This window comes from Sinocyclocheilus anshuiensis, unplaced genomic scaffold (assembly GCF_001515605.1).
Source record: "Sinocyclocheilus anshuiensis isolate Anshui unplaced genomic scaffold, SAMN03320099.WGS_v1.1 scaffold366, whole genome shotgun sequence".
NCBI classification, from domain to species: domain Eukaryota; kingdom Metazoa; phylum Chordata; class Actinopteri; order Cypriniformes; family Cyprinidae; genus Sinocyclocheilus; species Sinocyclocheilus anshuiensis.
The window spans coordinates 384,724-396,396 of NW_015547673.1; the positions used below are offsets into that span (position 1 = coordinate 384,724).

Here is an 11,673-nt window from a genome sequence, read left to right on the forward strand (position 1 = left end):
ATCCCACATCTTATTACTTCTACGACATCGTAGGTGGGCCAAGTTGCTGAATACCAAATGGAATCCATATGCAGATGTGGGCAGTTGAATGTTAATACGTTCATGGTTGTGATGTTTATTTCAAAAGAGCAAGAACAATCCTGTGCTCCACAGCTCCATTTAAACTATCCTTGCAATGTTATATGAATGCACATTTGGAGATACTTAAGAAAATACATCGTAGTGCTGGGTAACTGAAAGTCAGGGACTGACCCACTGTACAGCCAAACTTTAAATCAAATCAAAGTCTCTCCAGATCTGATATACAGCTATTGACACCCACGGACAGCTATTAATACAATAAGCCAGGCTGAGCGTCTCTCTCTCTCTCTGGGTCACTCTTAGTGTGGATCAGATTTAATCTCCCATAATAGCTCGTCTGGCTCTGACAACGCATTCTCCTGCAGTCCATTCCACCAGCTCCCATCTCCCATCTTCCATCTCCCATCTATTCTATTCTATTCTATTCTATTCTATTCTATTCTAAGCTCCAAATAAAAAAAGGCACCACAGAAGTAGCATAAAAGTAGTCATGATATTTGCGCTATAAATTTTGTAATTTACTCAAGGTTGAAACTTATGAGCACTACATTAAAATCCCAGGACACCCCTAGTCCGTACGTTCACTGCTATTTATTACTTTGCATTGTCTGACATGAATATTCCATTCATTCATAAAGAGACAGCAGCGATTCTACAACGGGTTACATTTGAGAGCTATTGAGTTAGAAAATAGAGTAAATGAAGTCGCCTATAAGGTGATTAGTCTGATTAACATGACACACACACACACACACACACACACACACACACACACTCACACACACACACACACACAGAGCAAGAGAGAGAGAGAGATATGAAAACTCAAATCTAGGTTTCTAGATTCTAGGTCTATGTTTATGATTGTCATATTTTACATTTTGCGTTCTGCTCTTTTTATGGAGATTTCAAGTATTTTAGTTCATACAATAATACATTTATTTCAATCCCCTGCTGAAAAAAAAAAAATACAAACCATCACATAATTTGTAATGGTTTTACTGGTTATAATGAAAATTGTATTGGTTTTAATGGAAACTGTAATGGTGCCTGTTGGTCTCTACTGGTAATTGGTCGCCTTCTATTGGTGGCTTTTATTAAAACCACTAAATCCTAATGTAATATGTCTCAAAACACACTACAGGGTACCATTATTTAATGGGTTTTAATGGTTAAAAGTTGATGGTTTGTAGTGGTATTTGTAGTGGAAATCTTTAGAATTTCTGTGATGGTTTCTATTGTTTTTGTCAGCAGGGTCACCATGGGTTTTGTGATGTTATTTGCCATAAATGCGACAGGATTGCTGTAAAATTGTGAGATAGTAGCGACTGTTTGTAGTTGTGGTGGGCCTATTTGGGAGAAAATCCAGGGCCGTTTTTCACTCCCAGTCCGTCGCTGGGTAGCAATAAAGCAGCTATGTCCGATTTATAAACAAAACATTCAATCCAAATGATTAATTGATTAATTGAGCTGATTCTGAGTTGGGTTCAGCTCATTGACTCAATGATTCAGTCACAACGGTTAGTCACCCAATGGAGGGGAACATTATCAGCCACTTACAATTCATTTCTGTTTTCAAATGTGTGTTATTATTCTTACTGTGTATAATTCCATGAATATGTATCATTATATACAAGCATAATATAGAAAAAAATTTTTTTTTTTGGACAGTACCAGCAACACTTGTGATGTCAAGGGGTCAGAACAACCATGTCCAACAGTGTGATTGAGTATCCATCCCTATAAGCCTATTGGGGCTGTTGGGGGTTCATTCAGGAATGCATCTCTGACCTTCATCATCAATGCACCTGCACACAACACACCCCTCTCTCTCTAGAGTTCCCTGTCTGTATAAACCCCCAGGGGAGTCGCTCTTATTGTAAGACAATTTCTATGACAAGATCCTTAATTGCGCATACAAGCACACAAGCAAACATACACACTGACATGCACATACTTAAACCTTACCTAAGCTTTTTTTTTTTTTTTCCTGTGTTATTGTTAAACTGAACACATGAATGCATGAAAAGGTTGGAAAGAAATTAAGTCTTGGTTCCAATTCAGTAAACATGCAAACAGAGATGGCATTCAGCTCAGCAAACACAGATCTCTATCTTTTTCTCTCCATGCAGTCTGACCTACATAATGGAGAACTACTGCCTGATGGTGCATGCAGCTGCCACAAGAATACACACACACGCGCGCAATCAGATACGCATGTAATGCACCAGACATAATGTGTATTCATGCTTGAAATCCACAAGATTCATTCAGCTTTTTCATCACTATTGTGATTCCTTCAAACATAAAATATTCTGCATGGAGTCACATGATATATGTGATTTGCTGCTTATCTTAATCCAAGCACTGTTTAAAACATTTAAGTTATGCTTCATATTTTTGTAGAAACCATGATACAACCGTGATGTCAAATGGTTTTACAAGAGTCAAAATATGCTAAATGATAATAATGGAACTACAGTTTTAAACAGCAATTTTTCCACTATTATTTACAACAGAATCTGCATTTTCATGGGTCATAATATGGGACAGTCTAAGACAGTCCCGGATACTGCTACTTAACAGGCCAGCTTACAGAGATCAGCACCCGCACACGGAACTCCAGCCAGCTGAGCGGCTATTAAAGGTTCGTCCCACACAGTGGGAGAGCAGGACAAAGTGTTAAGAGCCAGTACTGGCAGACTTAACCAGACTTCAAGGGCACATGGTGTGAAGACAGTCCTGTTGAAAGAGGACATGCTTTTGGACAAAACACACAAACAGAGCCTCTTTTCGCACATGGGATGGGACGTCATATGTCACTGTCTTGTGCATGAACATGTCAACTGCCACAAAACCCCAGGCAAAGCTCCGCTTAGAAATCTGTTGTGTCTGTGAACACGTGCCATGTCATAAATCATCTTGCCCTTGGAGATCATGCTGTCTTTATCAATAAAGCCATTCAAATGCAACACAACAAGCTGTGGAAAAGGTCACTAGAGATGACTAAAGATTAAACTGTCATGCAATGTTAATGCTGACTGCAAAAACAAACTACTAATTACATTATTACTGTGTAAAATCGAGCATGATTTATGCTGATTACAGCAATATGAATGTCAAGGTCAAAAATGTGCAATACTGCTGTTGCTTTGCATATATTGCATGGATAAGCATGACTCTACATGCGAACACACACAAAGTCAAGAGTATAAAAGACTGACATGCGTAGACCATAAGACCATAAATTTCTCATAAATAAAATCTATATAAAATTCACATCATTATCTGATAAAGGACTAAAATATGGAAATCTACAGCAACAACTTTCCTATTTAAAGAGGATAACAGAGTACAGGGGAATGTGAACCAATGCAAATGGAGAACAGAACTGACAGAGACATGCATGAAAACCGGCTGAGGCATTTAGTACAGTTCCAGATGAGAAAGGATATCCTCACCCTACTCAGAAAGGAGAGAGAGAGAGAAAGGAAGGGAAAGAATAGGAGATTAAGAGAGAGAGAAATGGCGAAAGCACACAGTGCGCTTGGGGTGAAACTGACTCATCCAGCACTCACAGGGACAGCATGTACCATTTCTTCATTTCCATCTTTGCTCTCAAGGTAATTTCTTGTTCTCAGCAGTGTTTGGACAAATGTGACTGAATATCTGAATATCAGCTGTTTTAACGACAAACAGCCAAACAGTTCACTTCACGTGAAACTCATGATTGTGCAGATTCATATTTAAATGACTGGATATTGACTGCAAACTTTCCTAAACAACAGTAAGTGTGCCAGCACCTTTAGTCGGTAAAGACAGCCATGCTAATGGAAGCATTCCTGTAGCTAAAAACAGTTGTGTTTTGCACTAGTAATGCTAAGTTATGGGTTTGAATCCCAGGGAATGCATGACTGAATAAAAATAAACTAAAGTTTTGAGTGGGATTCCTTACATTAATATTGCACACAATATTGCAAGTTAAATTGTGCGTTTTTGCACCGCCATCCCAAATAGTTTTAAATAAAAGCACAACTGAACTTTTGCGCATCACGTTTGCATTTTGTTGCTGAATGAATCTGCATTTTTGAATGAATCAGTTGAGAGAATGATTGTATGACTCAGTCAATAAAGCTAATTGTTGAATTCAGAAATGTGTACTATATAATACTCTTATTATTTCTGACATAGAAATATATGCTAAAAATAGTAAGAGTAGTATACTAGTGTGTGGAACCAAACACACTAACTTAATCACTTACTTCATTCCTGAATGCATCAGAGTTTTTGAACATCACTAATGCACAAACTGACAGTCTTAAAGGGGTCCTATTATGCTCTTTTACAAAGTCTTGATTTTGTTTTGGGGGTGTACTAGAACGTGCTCTCATACCAGGTTGTTCGAAAAACACATTATTTTTCACATATTTTACATTATTACAACACCTCTCTCCACAGTCTGGCATAAACGGCTCAAATAGTTCCCGTATCAAATGAAGGCCCGCCTTCTGAAATATGAAATGTGCTGTGATTGGTTAGCTGGGCCAGTGTGTGCTGTGATTGGCAGCACTCGGCGCCTGGTCGGGAAATGTCACGCCCCTTACCATCACAGCTCAATGTGTACCTCACTCTTCAATTTTAATTGTGGGGTATGCAAGAATAATTTCATTACTTCTTCAAGGCCACTGCCTACTATGATTTGGCACTTCAGAGTGAAACTTAATGAATTCTTAACTCACAGCAGGAAGGTGAAAATAAAAAGAGCAAACACGCAGACCTCACAGAGTCATGGAGCCGAGACTAGTGATCGACCGATATTGATATTTTATAACCGATACCAATTATTTGCACGTTTATGTGCCCGATAACCGATATGCAGAACCGATATTTATTTACTGTTATAAAGTAAATAAATGACTGAGTGAAGTAAGTCCATACTTCACTTTGGTTTTTCCTCCTTTCAGTCATCTTAAAAAAAGTGTTGAAAATTAGCACTTTCATGTTAAATTTAATCTTCACATTACAACAATAAAAAAACCATTTTATTTAAAGTATCAGCAGCAACACTAATATTAACAATAAGCAAAATAAATGCTAAATGCTAAAAAAAAAAAAAGGTCTAATGTTTTCAAATGGAGAAAATAAATAAAGGAAAGGAGTTTATTGGGAGAGGACTTGACGGATTATTTTAACCTACGTGACTCCGACTTCATGAGACGATGAGCATATATACAACAGAGAGCGAATTAAATTTAGCACTTTTATTTCCAACATGCGCCCATTCATGGCTGCATATTATTTAATTCACGCAAAGTTACGTCTTTATTGGGACAGGACTTGACGGATTATTTTACGTTACTCCGTGAGTTCGTCTCTATTTCCTCGAGCCAAGCTGCATAAACTGCATATCAGGCATTTATGTAATACATCTAATTTGTGCATTAATGTTATGTTAAATAAAGTTTACTAACTACAGTAAATCAAGTACCCATGCACGCCGCTGTTGTTGACTTGTTTCCCCTCAGATGCGCTGCAATGGTGATCCTGCGCGCAATTCTCAAAACAGCCACAAGATGGCGGCGTTTATCGGTGAATCCGATATTACAAAACCGATATCCGATTATTGTAAAATGCTTAAATATCGGGAAAAATATCGGCAAATCGATATATCGGTCGATCTCTAGCCGAGACACTTCCTCCAACCACCAGAAGCCCCAGACAGACTTCATTCTTCTCAATCCAGTGGACACAAATAAAAAGACACTGAGGGTATACTTGTGTATGTTTGCTTGTCTACATGAGATAAAAAATGGTGTAGATTAGCAGCACTACATTCTGTTATCTGCAGTCACACAAGGCAGAGATGTAAGTATCACTCACTCTTCTGTGGACATCACTGTAATGGGTGTTCATGCATAACCAGCAAGTCAAATACAGAGAGCGTGTGCTGCCAACTCTCTATGGCTACGTTCACAACTTCACACAGTCAGTGTTTGGGAATGAGTAACATGACTTTACAAATAGGTGAGTCTTCAGATGTCCTGTTCTTACAACAGAAGCACATACGTATATATATATGTATGTATGTATGTATATATACATATATATATATATATATATATATATATATAGGAACGCAGACCCGACCAGATTTTTTGCGCGACGGGATTAAATTCCCGAATAATATATATATATTCCTAAAGATTAAAGATTACAATGCAACATGAATTTAAAAAATGCAAAAAAAAAAAAAAAATCCCAATATCCCATAAAAAAGGATTTTTATTTTTTATTTCATGGTGATTTCAATACAATTTTAATATGTAGTTCCTAAAGATTAAAGATTACAAAGGAACATGAATTTAAAAAATGAAAAAAAAACAAAAAAACTGCAATATCTTATAAAAAGGAATTATTATTATTTTTGATTTCATGGTGATTTCAATACAGAAATATATAGATTAAAAATCATAATTTAAACCTAGGTCCCTTTGCATAACCAATAAAATTTAAACCACCAAACTACAGGTGCATCTCAAGAAATTAGAATGTCGTGGAAAAGTTCATTTATTTCAGTAATTCAACTCAAATTGTGAAGCACCTGTATTATTTTTTTGTAGTCACTGGAAGAAGTGCCAGTACTATCACTGGTGCCTCTTCAAAAAGATTTTGTGCATGGTGCTCCCTGTTATATAATGCAGTTTCTTTATAACTAACGAGTGTCTTAACAGAACAGTGTTTAACCAACATGTGATTAACTTTCATATAACTTCTACACTGCATGAAGTCTCGTCTCCTCTTTTCTCTTCAGACTGTTGTTGCTGTTCTTTTCTTATACATGTCTCACCTCACAGCCTCTGCCCTCCCCTCTTTTCTCACCCTAAAATGGCTTCCCAGGCACCTGCCAGAGACCAATGGCCACGACAACTTTACAAAACCATCCATCAAGGGCAAATACATCAGCAGGATTACAGGAGGGCATATAAAAATCCTTTATGTGGCATTAGGGAAATATTCTTATATAATGTGTGGTCTTTTGCAGTGACATAATACTCACTACACTGCCGCAATTACATAAGAACTACATCCCCCTGACCCTAAAACACATGAATTACACACCTACCCCATGAATTATGTTTTCAGTTATGTTTATTTCCTGACATGTAAATAATTTTTACATTTGAAATTGAAATTCAGTTGAATACAGATTCAAAAGAATTACATTTTAATTTGAATTACAGTTCTGCATCCTGCTTACTACCTAAAATATAACCAATTCAGTTATGAATGTCATATGAGCCTGAAACATACAAAATGCAAATTAAGCTGCTATAAAAGACAGCACTCACTATAAATACAACTGAAACTTTAAAATGACATAAACATAACCAGATGTTCTTAAAAGATAAATCGCAACCAATTATCACAACAGTCTACTTGTCAATGAATACAATAGCTCAGAGCTAAGCCATCCAAATATGCTTTTGTGTTTATAAACATCTGACACCAACTCTGCATAGATCTAAGCAATGAGCTGACAGGAAATTCATTTTTCTTGCCTGCCTTTTTGTTGCTGGTCATGATTGTGGCAGCTTGTCTATCAAACACACTCACACTACGAGCTTAAGATGCTGTGGGTTGATTGGCTGAGAGTAGCTGTTGATTAAAATCTTACATCAAACACTAATCTTGTGTTCTACTCTATCTTTATCAAGGTAATGCCAGTGAAGTGTAATAGTATTCACTAGCATCTGTGTCATATGAGGGAGTGTTATAAATATATTTTTATGTTTAAGTTTATGAAGTAACATTGAATGGTGCATTTTATAATATAGCAGAATGTATTACTGGATTCATAGTCAGGGTTTATGTAAAACTGGAGTATTACATTACATTATGAATACTGTATGTTTTTACATTACTTATGGCTTCTGGCAGCTCCTTTTTCTCAAAGAGAGAGTGCGTCATGGCATTATGATGATGACTGTGTCTACCTGCAAAGTGTTTTGTAAGGGAACCTGAACATGCATTTAAATTGGTTTTATTCAAGTCAAAATATTTTTTACATGACTGAATCAACCTGAATGCATTAGGTTACACCAAGGAAAATAATTTTTAAGAGTCATGTTAGGAAGAAATTGTTGGTTATATAATTCTTAATGTAATGCTTAAGCAATTAAGCTTGCTTAAGAACAGATAGTTCTCTCTTGTTCTGTTAGTGTCTATGGTTTTTGAGGACAGCTAGTGCTCTAGATGTTCCTAATTTAGGGTGGTCTTGTTATCTTTTAATGTGTCTGCGGCTGTTAAAACAGGTCTGTGCCATCTGGCCTGATGTTCACTTGACCTGAGACTTCACCACAAGGACAAGCAACTATCACTGTACGCTCTACTCAGAATACTCAGAATATTTTTCTTTTCCATCTTCCTGTGTTCTCCTTCTTACATTGCAGTATATAAAATTAAGCCACCCACCTCTAATTAATAAGAAACACACACACACACACACACACACACACACACACACACACACACACACACACACATATGGCCAAAGGCTTGCAGTAATTATGATTTATTTTTTATTTTTTTAATTGAATGATTTCTGAAGGATCATGTGACACTAAAGATTGGAGTAATGCTGACAATTCAGCTTTGAAATCACAGGAATAAATTACATTTAAAAATATATTCAAATAGAAAAGAGTTATGATAGTAATAATATTTCACAACATTACTGTATTTTGAATCAAATAAATGCAGCCGTGGTGAGACATTTTTCATAAAGATTTAAAAAATCTTATTTATACAAAGATAAATGCTTTTTATTGTCTTTAAATGGAACCTGTTCAAATCGTAGTGAGACAAGTTATCTTAGGCATTGCTCACAGTCGTGTGTATAATTTGGAGCTGTGATTTGATAGGGTCTATTTGTTCCGCTGAAGTCGATCAATGATCAATTTCCTTCTGCCTCCCATCCAATTTCTCAACTAATCTAGTCCAGCCTTCTTCATGGCTAACAAATGCCAAAGATCACCGGTGTCATAATGCAATCTCAAACCTCATTATCCACTGAGAGAAAGCACCTTAGGTCCGAAATGATCCGGTGCGTCAGGCTACTCTATGAGTGATGTAACTGCATTGTTACAGTGACTGTCATTAGAACGCACATTATCTGTGAAGCTACTGAAGCTTGTGACTGGTAATAACATATAAGAGCTAATGGTATGTTTGTCAAACCTAGCTGTTCACAGAAGTCAGCATTTCACACAGTGCAGCTTGGCTGTTAACTGATAAATCATTAGAATGACATTCTCTTCACTGAAAATTCATAAAGCTGACAAGTCTGTGATTTTAAGATGCTGTCAGATGGTGATGGTAGGGAAAATAACATATTTACAGCAAACAGGTTTTCATTTTGTATAATGGTTGCAATAAAATGATTTTAAAGTGGAATCCTTGTTGCTTTTTGATGAATAGCTATTTTTCAAAGAATGCAAAACTCAAGAAAGCTCAAAGATATGGTCCATATGAAATATGATACCTAAAAGGTATGATACCTAATTAAAAAAACATTTTCTGGGTAGAAGATGATTAAACAAAATAATTACAAGTAAAGTGAACATGAAGTAAAATATTGTGATTTTGTTTTGTTAAACTTAACTGTAAATAAATATTTCAGTTGTTCTACTTCAAAATTTCACATTTAATTCAATGTTACTTGCCATTTGTTATTATTTGTGAAATTTATTAAACATTTCTGAGTGAAAATTGTTTCACCACCAATTTTTTTCAGTGAAAATATTTGTTTGTTCATTCATTACCATTCAATTATTTAATCGTTTAATAATACTGAATGTAATTTAGTTTAAATTTAAGAGAGAATTATGCCTGCTTTGTATTTCCCCCAAAATGAGAATGACAGAACAAGACTGTTTTGGGACAGTTTTAGCTGGTGAGCTTCCAAGCATGAATTTTATGACCAAATAGGCATTAGTACTACTGCAGTACTGTCCCTACCCCCTGATGGGAGGAGGAGAGAGAGACAATTCAGGGCAGCATTGGAAGGGAGCAAAGCAGAGAGAGTGAGAGAGAGAAACCCTTTGAAAATAAGCTAAAGCTATAATGCAGCAGTCTGCAGCCAGCTCTACTTATGTCTACACAAAACAGATCAGTCCGTCAGTGACAGAGGGCCCAGAATGGGTTTGCATTCACAATGCATGCGTTCGCTGACTGTTTCAGAACCATGGAGAGCTCCACTTCAATCAGCATTCATTTCAGCACCACGGACAGAGTCTCTGCTACAACCGCTGCAATCCAATCATGACACTTATATGACGGTGCATTTAATAAGAGAGCTATTCGCTCAACAGCCTCAATTTGTAATGTGTGTGAAACACACAAAACGTTTCAGCACTCATAATGAGTGCAGGTTCTGCTGTACTGCAGGGGGCTGATAAGAACGCATGCGAGAAGAGGTCAGGTACAATCTAATTTAATTCCTCTCTCACGGGCTGGAGCTGAGCTGTACCTGTAGGCACGAAGCTCTTTTAAAGACTGGGATCTTGCATCTAAGACCCTCTTCCCCTTTTCCAAGAGGTTAACGACATGAAATGCACCGAAGGTCTGCTTTTGTTAAAACACTCCAATTATTCCAATTATTCCCAAGGATCTAAGACACAGGGAGCCGAACCCACTGCCTGCAGAAACGAAATAAGATTAAGCAACAGAGAGACAGACTGAGAAAAGAACAGACAAGCAGAAGAGCTTGACAGAGGCACAGTGTCGTCCTCTACACTGTAAGAAAAAAATCAATAGGACTTTGGGTACTGGTATCAATAGGAAAATGGACTGGTACTGGTAATTTTCTGCAAGGAGATTATCAGTTAATTGTAACCCTAAAAACAACACAATCAATGCAATATGCAAGTCAAAATATGGGTAAAATGCCTCATTCACTGTAAAAACTGATAACCAGCAATTGTTACCTTAAAGAGCAATTTCATTTTAATGTATATATAAATTTTAAATCACATTAACTATATTACCATTTTTCAGTCTATTAACACAGTACATTAGACCTAATTTACAGTCTTTTTCAGGGTGTATTCATGTAATAGTTAAATGTATTATTTTAAATATTTTTGAATAAAATCAGTTAAGTTACCATTTTTTTCAGTGTATTAAAACTGTCTATTAGGCCTAATGTTACAGACTTTTCTTAGAGTGTGAAAATCTACACACACACACTGCTGTCTGTACTTCCTCAGACAGACACAGAAAGCATTATCATTCTCCTCACAGCAACCTTGCAGCATGAGCCAAAGCTGCATACACACCAATACACACACACACACAAAATAATTTCCAACCGTATCATTCTTTTGAATGCTTTCTTGCCACATACACACAAACAAAAAAGCATCACTGATTATAAGTACAAGAATATTTGAACTCCTGTTCTGACATATTGTATCTCCCACACACACTGACAAGCAGTTATTTGTGCATGATTGGTCTCACACACACACACACACACACACACACACACACACACACACACACACACACACACACACACACACACACACACAC

General features: G+C 36.6%; 1 protein-coding gene across 1 annotated transcript in view; it reads right to left on the reverse strand.

Moving 5' to 3' along the window:
- Window positions 1-11,673, reverse strand: part of LOC107702850 (solute carrier family 12 member 5-like) — a 52,593-nt gene that overhangs the window by 40,428 nt on the left and 492 nt on the right. The window lies entirely within an intron of this gene.